We start from the raw sequence: 10,360 nt of genomic DNA, 5'->3' as shown, positions 1-10,360 counted from the left end.
TAGGGGGAGATATATGCTGTGTTTGGTTTCAGTTTTTATTTTTCTGCAAAACAGTTTATATGAGTGAAACCTCAAAGGTTTTTGCTCCAATATTTGTTTGCTGTTTGCTGTGATACCAATTGTTAGAATGGATGACTTTAAACTAGAGGCGGGGTGAATTGTTTAAAGAGGGTTTTCGCAAACTTTTAAGCCAAGAATGAAATTTTCTTCAAGAAACAAATGATAAGAAATTCAGTTTGCCAAAACACAAAGCAAAAACAACAGCACCAGAAAAACAATCGATTGTTTCGCAGAAACAAAAGTTCATCTTCAAGTTGGTCAAATGGTTGCTCAAGAGTTGGATTTGGTAGACATATTCTCTCTTCTGTTAAGAGCAAACCTTCCAGATGTTCCAAAGATTACATTCACAAATATTCATCAACCTCATGACCACCAATGTGGTTGCCATTAATAAAAAGCTTTGAATTTCAAGGAAAACAAAGAATATATCTCTTTATGATCTAATTCAGAGGCACAAAGAATGCATATTTGACTCATAATGGGTTATGAAAGAAAAGAAACAGTTGTAATCATGCAAAAAAAAGAAAATCATGACAGCTTTATTCAAATGTTCCAGAGGTAAAACAATCGGTTGTTTCGTGAAAACAATCGGTTGTTTTTCTGAGACAGCAAGAAAATGTTATTTTTCAAAGCAAATCATCTTTCAAATTGTTGGGAAATGCATAATGAAATACATTCATACCTTTGCATTACCTCAAGCATGTTTAGAATCTCATTTGGTCTTATGAAGTCAAAAGCATAGGATGAACATATACAAATTACTTTACATAGGTCATGAATTTTGACTTGTCAAGAATTTGAGTAAGGTGTATGCTCTTGAACCATAAACATTACTTTGATCATTCTTCATCACAGCACTTGTACTTGAAAGGTCTTGTAACACATAATTGATGCATATACAAAGCAAGTATAGCAACAAGATAACAAGACACACACAAACCAATTTTCTGCATATACAACATTAGCAGAAAAACCAGAAAAATTGAAGTAATCAAGTGCTTTCAAGTGCAGAGAAGCAACAACATAATGCATCAGTTTTAAAGCTATCTTACATAATCAAGCATAAATAGCTCCCCCTATTTGATCTACAAATAGACAATGAGAAGGGTTGTACAAAGCATAAATCATAATGATAATAGAGTAGTCCAGCAGTACAAACAATGATGACATTTCAAGAATAGAACATGTCATAGAGCTTTCAAGAAAACAAGTGGATATAATCTTTTATTATCAGATTCCAAGGCACATTCAATGTATATTTGTCCCAAAGCAAGATTGGAAAGAGAGGAATGGTTTAATCATGCATAAGCAAACTTGACAACATTATACAGAGGTGCAGAGGAAAAACAATCGGTTGTTTCGAAAAAACAATCGGTTGTTTTACTGTGACAGCAAAAAGAACATTTTTCACAACAAAAATTACCTTTTAATTTGATGAAAAGGCAGTATGCAATTTGTTCATACCATTGCACAGAGAACCCCAATAGATTCACCCAAAAAGAAGACTTTGAGATGTTCATATGATCATAAGGCATACTTACATAAATTGAGAAATGAAAACACACATACTCTCTTTGAAGTTTCTCTTTTGATCAACATTATGCATGTGCCAAGGATGTCTCTTAACATTCAAAGAACTCTGCAAGACATATACAATTGAAAAGTGTAGGTACAAAGATTGTCTTTGCTCTTTCTATACTTCCCTTTAGCAATCATTCTTCAAGTCCAAAAATGATTCTTGGTTGCTAAGGATACCTACAAGAAAAGATTAAGAAGCAAGATTTGGTCCCCTTTTGAATTTGGGTCCTATGATGTTAGTAGGAGTCTTAGGAACCTTAGAAACCTTAGGAACCCATTTCAAAATACCTTTAGGAACAGAAAACCTTCTTACTCTGCAGAATCTAATAGTGTGGTCCCTTTTCATGCAGTAATGACAAATTTCAACCGGTTGTTTCGATAAAACAAGAGGTTGTTTTTCAAAGAAACTTGAAAAGGGTTTTGAAATAGATTTGTTCTTGCTGTTTGGATTAAACCCCAACCCGGCCTTGCCAAAAACACATTTTTGAGAAGCAAGAACAGTTTCAAGATTGGATTGGCCTTTGGAAAACTTGTCCATGGATTTTAAAAGATAGTGAACCTTTTTTTGAAGAGATTCACAATTTTCACAAAAGCTAGAATCACACTTGCAAGAAGAGTTTTTGTAAATCATTTCCAAACTTTCAAAATCTGCTTTTGAATGGTTCAACTCTTCTTCTAAAGTCTTGACTCGATTTTCCAACCAGTTGTTTAAACCTTTCAACCGATTGTTCAAAAGGGACAACCTATTAGCTTCTTCATGAGTCTCATTGAAGGCCTCAAGAAGTTGGCTATAGTTTTCAACATTAATGGAAGAGCTTGAACTTACACTGCTTGTGTCACTTTCTTGTCTTGTCATTTGACATAAGATTGCTTCTTCTTCATCACTTGAAGAGGAGCTTGATGAGTCGTCATTATAAGCTCTTCTCGATTTTCCTTTCTTCTCATGCTTCTTGAAGTTTTTCCTCTTTTTGTTGGGACATTCAGTTTTAATATGACCCTGTTCACCACATCCAAAGCATGTATATTTGTTAGTGTTAAACTCAGTAGGTTTCTTGTTATCATACCTGTTGAATGAGTCACTTTTGTTGTTTCTCTTCTTTAGGGACTTGCTGAATTTCTTAAACAGCAACCTAAATGTTTCCTCTTCACTCTCATCACTTGAGTATTGATAGTTTTTGTTCCCAGCAGATTGACTTGATCCAAATTCTTCTTTTGTCATAAGGCATACCTCTTTTCTGGATTTTGAAGAGAAAGATTCAACAAAAGATTCTTCTTTATCCATCAAGGCACTCCTTGGATTCTTGTGATACTCTTCAAAGGTATTCCACATTTCTTTGGCAGAACTACATTCTGAAACCTTGAGAAATTCATTAGAATTAAGTGCAGATACAATGATGTTCATAGCTACACAATCAAGATGTTCTCTTTCAGAAGAAACATTTTCAGATATAGGCATGAGATAGCTATTTGTAATAACATTCCAGATTTTGCTATCTATAGATTTAACAAAGAATTTCATTCTAACCTTCCATAATTGATAATTCAGTCCACAAAACAGAGGTGGTCTGTTAATTGAGGCACCCTCCCCAAAAGGTAGTTTTTCAGCCATAGAAAAAAAATTTAGGATCGAAAACTCGAATAACTTTCAAGAACTTAGCTCTTGAGGCCAATTGTTAGAATATATGGCCTTAAACGAGAGGGGGGGTGAATTGTTTAAGAGGGATTTTCGCAAAATTTGAAGGTATAATGAAAATCAATGCTGAATTACAGAGAAAAGAATCAAGGAAACAAATACCCAAAACTGTTTTAAGATGATATCAGAAAAACAATCGGTTGTTTCTTCGAAACAATCGGTTGTTTTTATCAGCAGTTTATAAAAACAACTTAAAAACAGAATTTAAAGAGTTAAGGGTAAGAGATAAGCACACAAGCAATTTATACTGGTTCACTCTTACACCAAGAGCTACATCCAGTCCCCAGAAACCACTAGGTATTCCACTATGCAATCAAAACCAGATTACAAACACCACACACCAAAGTAGTGACCTTGAACCCCTCAAGAAACACACTACCTTTGGCAAACCACACCAAGAATGTTGATCTTGAACACCTCAAGAACACACAACATTCCTTGGCAACACAACTACAGAAATACAATAATCAAGGAAGAAGGGAATAGAATACACCTGGGTATTACAAAGCTTAAAGTTCAGAATTACAACCCAATCCTATTCCACACACTTAAGAATGATCCAAAGCTCTTTCAAATCTTGGAAAAACTGTTTTGATAAACTCTTTCTGTTACTTCAAGATTAGGAGCGTAAAACCACCTTTATATAGACCAACCAAGTGGTCAAAAGCATTTAATAAAGGAGCCAAGTTAGTTAGGATCATTTAAAACATATTAAAACCGCTTAACAGAATTCTGTTAAGGTTTGCAGGAAAACAATCGGTTGTTTTGTCGAAACAATCGATTGTTTTGGTTTGACAGCAAAGTCAACCAAGTTTTTCAAAAACAACTAAGGTAAAACAACCTATTGTTTTGAAAAACAACCTGTTGAATTTTTGACAGCTTTTTAGGAAACACATATTTTCAAAAGGTTAAAGATTCAAATGAACTTGGATCAACTTAAGGAGTGAATTAACAAGTTTCAAACAACTAGACAACGAACACACACCCAGCAGCAAGGTCTTCAAGCTTTCCTCTTGGATTTGGAGACATCAAAGCATCTTGTTCAACACACCACAGGCATAAGAAATCTACCCTGCATTTTCCTCCATTAGACGCTATGATTTGCATCTAACTAGTACCTCCAGCACACAGGATAACCTTCACCTCGAAACCATCCAGTATCTCCAACATATTCAGCCGACAGAACCAGCCAACCAATGTTATTAGCTTCAGCAAACCACCATACCAGCCAGAATCAGCACTACTGGCAGCCAAGTCACTTCCATACCTTTCATCAAGCATTGTTTAAATAGAATAATTGATGGTCTAGTTGGACCAACCCTCAAAGCTGCTTAGTCTCAGCTGAAACTTCTCCTTGTACTTCTTCTGCTACCCCTAATTCTACTACCATCTACCTTTAAAAAAAAGGGTTATGACTTCATCATGTGGTAAAAAGTGATATGGCTTCAAAGGCATAGAAACCCCCACCTAGACTCTGGTATGGTTCAACCGCAGCTTCAGACATGGAAACCAACTAATAGCAAAGAAGAGATCTGCACAAAACTGTAGACCCATCCCTACTACTCTCACATCCTTTCCAACTCCATAATGCTCCTTGCTCCTAAATTGAACTGATGGTGCTTATTCTTACACCTGAGGACCAATAACTCTGTACAAATAACCACCCCTGCGTCTACTAAACTGATCCCAACTAATCTGCCCACATGCCACAGATTTATCCAGTTTCGAATAACAGTAGGTTCTCTTGGCTCAAAACATAAGCCTCACGCCTCTAACTCAGGTGGAGCCCAATTGCTGGTTAGACCTTGGTCTAGACATTTCTAACTGCACCTCCTGGACTCATACAGTCAGCCCCAGACCAGCCAACAATTTCAAAACCAAGACATCTTGGCCAATACTAAAGTAACATCAACCAATCTATTTGGTTCCATCTCAGCTACTCCCGTACATTCTTCTATGCACACACCTACAATTGTTTTGCTTCCATAAACTCTGCAAACAGCTAGTCATCCAACACCATCTTAGTACCATCCAATCTTAGATAGAACCGTGACACTCCAACTCTGTCTAGAGCTTATCCAACCCCTTCTCTTTTGTGATTTTTGGGTGGTGGCGGAAGCTTGGACGGATTGGTGGTGGATCAAGGCCCTCCTAGGAGGTGTGGTGGCCTTGTAGGTGCAGGAAGAGTAGGGATGTGAGGGAGGTTCGACCAGCCCTCTTTGGTAGGTGAATGGGTTGAAGATCAATAACCTAATCTAGAGAGATTGTAGGCAAAGGGAGTATGTATGGCTCAAGTTTGCCAGCATAACAATACTCAAATTAATCTTACAAAATGAAAGCCAAGCACCTCCTTATATAGGATTGGAGGGCTGGAATTTGAAGAGCCAAATACAAATGAAATGCTAGCCAAATTACATGCAAGTGTGAGCACATGGAAGCACATGGAGCACATGGCACATGGGAGCACATGGGTGAAGTGGCGCCTAAATGGAGGTAATATCTAGAACTATTCCTAGTGTGGTTGGTCTAGAATTTACGCCCATTAGGTCTAGCTAATTGGGTTGGTCCTAAGTTTACTTAGAAATGGTTATTTCTAATTAAACTTAGGCTTAGCCTTTTAAGTACCACTTTGCATGTTTCATCACATTTACAAAAAGATTTAAACTATGCTACTTTAACTAGAAAAGGAAGAAGAACTATCTCACACTAGAGTCTATGACATGTAAATATGTCCCCTTGACCCCTCTTTGACTATGACTCTAGTGATTGCCTTAAATGTAGCATTTTGGTGGCCTTTGATAGGATTGGTGTTGGGGCCTCTTCCATCACTTCACCCTTGTCCCCTCTTCACCTTCTATTAGACCACATGTTTGCTCATATTTACACATCCTTCCCCTCAGTTGCTGACATCCTATTATTTAAAGCTCTTTATACATAACACTAGGTTAAGAGTCTAGTCTGTAAAGGAGTAATTAAAGGAGTTTGACCTATGTTTCAACCATGACCACGATTTAAGTTGTGCCAACTGGAAGATCTCATCAGCATCTACTACTCCTTGTTTGAATAGGATAGAGTTTCTATGGTCCCAAATACACCTTACTACGGCTGCCCAAATACCTTTCCAAACCAAATTTTGCTTGCAACTGGCCTGAACACTATGAAAACTCAGAAAATGAATCTTTGGTTCATTGTGTTGAACTAATATGATACCCAACCATTTGAGACATAGAGACCAAACAAGTTGTGCAAACTTGCATTCTATAAACAAGTGCCGACATGATTCCTCCTTACTTTGACACAAACCACATACATTTGATAACATCTGCACTCCTCTTCTACTTAGCCCCACTCTTGTTGGAATTCTATCTATAAGAACTCTCCTAGTTGTTATCAACACATTAGGGAATGCTTTAGCTCTCCAAAGGAGCTCAAAGACAATGTGATGGTTACCACTCGTTTGCTTGGCTAGGCATTCATATGCTGAGTTAACCGTATATTGCTTCAGTTCCCCTGCCCCCCACACTTGGACATCATTTATTTCCCTCTTCACCGAGACCCTTGCTATACGTTCCATCAGATTTGCTTCCATTTCAGATTCCCACTCAAATTTGTCTCGTCTCCACTGTAGTCCCCACTGCCAAACCGAACCCTCCCACACACCTATCTCTTCCACCTTATGCTCCTGATTAACTGACAATGAAAACAATATCTGGAATAAAGTTTTGAGACTTGACTCGCCTACCCACACATCCTCCCAAAATCTTACCTTGTTCCCCCTTCCTAGTTTCCATCGCAACTCTTCTTGGAACCACCCATCTCCTCCTCCCTCCCTACAAACCTTTACTAAGTCCCTCCACCACCACGATTGTTGTTTCACAGGTATACAGGGGCAATCTAGTCGTCCTCCATATTTTGATAATAGTACCTCCTTCCACTTTCCTACTTCTTGTGAGATGAGCTGCCATCTCCATTTGGATAAGAGAGCATAGTTAAACATTTTGATATCTTTGAATCCCAAACTTCCCTCTTCTTTCGATTTACACAAATCACCCCAGCTCACCCATGAAATTGGTCTTTTCTCCTTTCCCCATCCCCAGAGGAATTTCCTTTGTATACTTCTAATACTTTTGTAGACCGACTCTGGCGCTTTGAACACTGACAGGTAAAAGAGAGGTATAGACACGAGCACTGACTTAATTACACAGCTTCTACTTGCAAACGATAGGAGTCTCCCCTTCCACACACTCAGTCTAGCTTTCAATTTGTTCAGAACAGGTTCCCAGAACGATTTCTTCCTTGGGTTGCCTCCTACTTCCAGACCCAAGTATTTGAAAGGATAACTCATCTGTCCACAATGTAGGATCCTTGAGTAGCAGGTGAGATCATAATTCTGAACGTTGATTCCAGCTAGCATTGATTTGTGAAAATTGATTTTCAAAACAGATGCTAGCTCAAAGCCCCTTAAGATAGTCTTCACTATGCGTACATTACTCCATGAATCCTCACAGAAGAAGAGTGTGTCGTCCGCAAACTAGAGGAAACTGACTTCAACCTCCTTACTTCCAATCTTGACCCCGGACAAAAGATTGGCTTTTAGTGCTTGCCTTAGCAGTCCTACAAGACCTTCAGCCACCATAATAAAGAGAAATGGTGCTAACGGATCTCCCTGTCTCAGCCCTCTTGACGGCATAAATTCCTCCGTATGACTCTCATTCACTAGGACTAATATAAAAGCAGATTCCATGCAACCTCTAATCCATTTTATCCATGTACAGTGGAAACCCAATCTACCAAGCATGTCATACATAAAGTCCCACCTAACTGAGTCATACGCTTTTTCAAAGTCTACCTTCAAACACAAGCCACTGTTCCCTTTCCTCCTAAGATCCTCAACCACCTCATTTGACCAGACCCCTATTCCTTATAAATGCTGATTGACTTTCATCTATAATAGCAGGTAACACTTCTTGATATGATTCCAATAGCACAATATGAATGATTCTTGACATTCTTAGGAATCAACTTGAGTTGGACATGAGGTAGACACTTTTTCATAGAATTGGATCAAGGTTCTAAGTTCAAGAACTCACCAAGACTAGTACCAAAACCCAAACTCATATGGAATTTCCATGTATTGTCAAATTGAACTGAACAAAATGAGTGAAAAGGCAAAGGAACCGAACAAACAAGCTAGAAAATGAAGAAGAAGCAAAGATGAACGGTAGAAAATGAAAAGAACTTAAGCAAAACACAAAGGAATAGAAAATGCCGAACTGAAAAACAAAGGAAGCAAGCTAAGACATGAACATAAAAAGAGAAGGAAGGAAGGAGAAGAGAAAGCTCATGAAGATGGAGGAATGGTTGGATGATCACGCCACTTAGAGGATGGTGACTCCAAGATGAGTGTGCAAGCTGCCACTTGAGGTAACCATAGAACTCTCAAGATAAGACTAGGTGAGGAAGGCACAAAGCTCTCCAATTTTCTCAAAAATTGAGTATAGTTTCTCTAATCAAAATTCAGATCTGAAAAATACAAAGGCAGCACCTTAATTTATAGGCTAGGAGGTGCTGAAATGTAAACTAAAACAAATGCTAATTTCCCCGAAATAAAATGAAAGTGGCGCCAATCCTAAGTCATGAGGGAAGTTTGGCTTCCTCTCTCACTTTGGCACCTCCCTATTATTTCTACACCTCTCTACTAAACACACACCCCCCTAAGACTCCTATACTAAAGACCTAAAGATGCTTTGACAAAAGAGGTTTCTTATGTTTCCCTCTAAGCACCTTCAAACAAAGAAATTACAAAAAGAGAAAACAAACGTCTATTAGCTCCTAAAGCCTTGAACATGCTCCTTGTAAGCCTTTGAGGTGGGCTTTGACCTCCATGAGCGTCCTCCATTTGAGCCTCAACCTCTTCTTGCTCTTGATGATTGGCCTTCATGTCCACTTGAGCTTGATCTCCATCATACTCCCCGAGTTGGAGAGAATTCGACCACGAATTCTGGAGACCTACAGAAAAAGGAGTTAGATCACTGATATTAAAAGTATGACTACCTAAGAATGTATCAGGCATATCTAACTCATAAGCATTGTCATTAATCCTCTTTAGGACTTGGAAAGGTCCATCCCCACGAGGCATTAGTTTAGACTTCCTTTGAGTAGGAAAACGATCCTTCCTCAAGTGAAGCCAAACCAATCACCCTCCTCAAACAACAATGCTTTTCTCCTTTTATTGGCAAGTTCAGCATACTTGCCAACCTTCTTCTCAATTCTCTTCTTGATGTCTTTATGCAAATTTTTCACAAAAGAAGCCTTTTCATCCCCATCTTTGCACAAGACATCTCTAGGAATGGGAATAGGAAGAAGATCAAGAGGTGTTAAGGGGTTAAACCCATAGACAACCTCAAAAGGAGAATGTGAGGTGGTAGAATTTACTACACGGTTATATACAAATTCAACATGGGGTAGTAAATTCTCCCACACTCTAAGATTCCCCGAAATGAAACATCTCAATAGTTGTCCCAAAGTTTTATTCACCACCTCGGTTTGACCATCAGTTTGTGGATGGCAAGTGGTAGAAAATAAAAGATTAGTTCCAAGCTTGCCCCACAAGGTCTTCCAAAAGTGACTTAAGAACTTGGGATCTCTATCGGACACTATAGATCTAGGGATCCCATGCAAGCGAACCACTTCTTGAAAAAAGAGGTTTGCAATATGACATGCATCATCCACTTTGTGGCAAGGAATAAAGTGAGCCATCTTTGAAAAACGATCCACTACCACAAAAATGGAGGCCTTTCCCTTTGATGTCTTGGGTAATCCTAAGATGAAATCCATAGATATGTCAACCCAAGGCATTGAAGGGATAGGAAGAGGATTATATAAACCATGGGGATGCATCTTAGATTTAGCTTTGCGGCAAGCTATGCATTAATCACACAAACTATAAACATGTTTATGCATATGAGGCCAAAAGAAATGTTCATGCAACACATCCAAAGTTTTAGCAACCCCAAAGTGACCCATTAA

This window comes from Phaseolus vulgaris, chromosome 10, assembly GCF_051622355.1.
Source record: "Phaseolus vulgaris cultivar YP4 chromosome 10, ASM5162235v1, whole genome shotgun sequence".
Lineage (NCBI taxonomy): Eukaryota > Viridiplantae > Streptophyta > Magnoliopsida > Fabales > Fabaceae > Phaseolus > Phaseolus vulgaris.
This window is presented reverse-complemented; position numbering follows the sequence as displayed.